Source organism: Agrilus planipennis, unplaced genomic scaffold (genome assembly GCF_000699045.2).
Source record: "Agrilus planipennis isolate EAB-ADULT unplaced genomic scaffold, Apla_2.0 scaffold53, whole genome shotgun sequence".
NCBI classification, from domain to species: Eukaryota; Metazoa; Arthropoda; class Insecta; order Coleoptera; family Buprestidae; genus Agrilus; species Agrilus planipennis.
Genome location: NW_020438880.1, coordinates 1,341,003 through 1,344,166, shown reverse-complemented (window position 1 = coordinate 1,344,166; position 3,164 = coordinate 1,341,003).

Here is a 3,164-nt window from a genome sequence, read left to right as displayed (position 1 = left end):
AAAGGGGGAGTTCTTCATATTATCTTCGACTTTCGAAGAGGCGGGAGGGTGAAATTTTTTTATTTAAATTTAAAATTAAGCGCAATATCACACCGAATAAAATTAAAGACCAATTAATAAAAATTGTTGCTTTTGTCGCTCTGCCACCGGGAATGAAACCTGGGCTCCTGAATTTATGCGCCAATACTCTACCACTAAAAGCTACTAAGAGCTAACAGTATTAGTAACACTGACAATACGTACCTACCAGTATAGGTTGCAGAATCGTCGATCCAATATATAATAGTTATTAGTAATAAGGTAATCATTAATGCATTGAATTTTTATATAGTTAAATTTAATGCATCAGTGAATTAATTTTGTGGAACTAAATTTACTCAATACAGGTAACCTCTAATTAATGAGGAAAAATTGTTCCTGCTGTCACTTCCTTGCCGAGAATCGAACCCGGGCTCCTGGTTTTACGCACCAGCACTCTAGCATTAATAGCAAAAAGACTGTTATTTGTAGTGGATAAAGTCAATTCAAAAAATTAATTTTCTAATGCACTGAATTTAATCATACAGTACTTTTATAATTTTGATAAGTAGTTGACCATGAATTTATTGTTTCTCATAAAATTTTTTTTGTTTACCAGAACAAATTAGATCCAACAGATGTATTTCAAGAAATTCTAAAATCCACTTTTTTGATATCTTTTATTTTTATTTAAAAGAAAAAACAGCTGGTTGGAATTTCCTCCGAATCAAAGTGACGTTACTACGCTTCTGTTGATACCTTAACAAAATCAATATTATCTTTTATTCAAGAGATGTCGTGCAGGACAAGATTACCAATACATGTATCTGCAAACATACATACCTATACATTTCTTTTCAAAAATAATCATTTTGAAATCTAATAATAGTGCGCCCAAAATTACCATTTTCCAACCCATAACAAACAACGCAGAAAGAATGTAGGTGAAAAATGATTGGTATATAGCAAAACATGTAATATTGTTTAAAAATAAGAAACGACAAATTTATTTCTTTCACAACTATTTAGTGGTAAATTATCATTTTAAAGATTTTCGACTCCAAAAAGTTATCTTGCTAAGTTTGTAGTCTTGGGTGTTTCTTTCCGGTCAGCTTTAGTAGCCGGTGGGCGAGCAGTCCCTCGGATCTAGGTCGGAGTGTAGGGTGGAGGCCTTTTTCAGCGTCCTTTTAGGAATTGAATGGGTAAGATGGTGATTGGGGGAAGAAAGATGGGGTGGGAGAAATTAAAACAGAAGAGAATGAAAGATTATCTGTGGAGCATTATTATTGCCCTGACATTTGTCTGACGTGAGTAGTGGTCCAAGAAAACCATAGAAATATTTGAACTAGGGTCTACAGACTCGAAATCAAACCGGTGTTTCTAAACCTGTCGCTGCTAGAAGGAATAGCTTAATCAAAGCTTGATACATACACTATAGCGAAACCGATTCCTCGAACCCAATTACTGAAAGGTACACAAGCAAGTATAAGGGTTTTTCCTATCTGGCCGTCTTTGGCACACCGGTTTTGCCCGCTATTAACCCTCCGCCTACTTGGACTCCGAATTCACTGACCATCCTCGTTGACTACTGATTCCTAATTCCCTTGTCCAACTATCTGACCCACCCTTTGCTACAACCAAACTTGTACACAACAACTATCTACTTTAACTTTTCGCTAATTANCCTCGTGGGAAAAGCGCATGCGATTGGTCATTTGAACGTATAATTGCCATTATAAATCAAACAAAACGGGAACGGGGACGTTGCTGGTCTGCTGTGCGTGATTATCTTAATCGTCGGTTTAGAACACTCTCGTACCGCAGCCGTGACGTTGCGATGCGATATCTATTTTAACTTTTCGCTAATTAATTTATTTTATTTTTCTCTTTGTATTATTATTTCCTTATTCCACTTCCTTATTCGGTTGTAGTTGCCCTCTGATGTTCCTCTTTTCTTTTTCCTTGTGTTTCTTTCTTTTTATCGTTTTTCTTAACGTTTTTATTTTCTATTTTGTTAATTTTTATCAGAGAAACACGCTTCTTTTTTCCAATCCTACATTTTCATGCATGCCTAGTCTCTTCTCATCAGAGCCAACAACCAACCTTACTACCACATAGTAAGCCCAGTGTTTAACTGTGAAAACCGGAAGGCATTTCCGTTTCGCTGCCGTGTCAGTGTAAGTCTCTCGTCACCGTTTCACCGTTTAACTTTTCTGTATTCGTATTTGTGCATTTTTGATTCTCATACTTTTGAGCGTTAGTTTTAAGTTGTTATAATTATATATTTTTACTCTTGGTCGATATTAGATTTTCATTGTATATATACTTAAGTTGTGAATGTTAAAAATTGAAGATTATGTAAATAAAAGTGTAACTAATAAGCTGCAGTGTTGTTCAGATCGTTGAATGATGTATCAAGGTAAGTATGCGAATGTGGGATTTGCGGAAGAGCACTGAAATTGCGGCATTGATAATTGAAGAAATAAAAATAATAATCTAAGAGCCACTTGAAGTTATTCTCAAAATAAATCGTTAACAAAATTTCCCTCACATTTTATACAGACTATTGGGATCCGTCAAATGGACATACACCATCTGGTGGCAAAATTTATAACTCGAATGAGGGAAAAATTTACATAAGAACTGTGCACGCAAATTATAAAATTGTTTATTAAAATAATAAAACACGTTAAAAGATGAGACGGACGAAATGAAGAGCGAAGAGAATGAAAGATTATCTGTGGAATATTACTGCCTCAGAATTTGCCTAAGTGATCCAAGGAAACCACAGAAAAACTTGGACCAAGGCAGACGGACGCGGAATCGAACCGGCGTCCTCTCGAATGCTAAGCAATGGCCTAAGCCTCTAGTGCATGCCGCTCAGTCTCTAGGACATGCCGATCCGGATTTATATTTATACCGATGATGCGCGCTTCCTCATCGCGCAACAACTCTGGCATTTTCCATCATCTACGCAACTCTTTTCATATCTAGTTTTCTTGAGATCGGCACTGTAGTTTATACCTTTTATGGATAATCATAACAACGCCTTTCACTAACATTTAATTATCATCACCGTGTATTAGTGAATTAATTTTACCCACTACAGAAAACCCCAAATTAATGAAGAAAAATTGTTGCTGCTG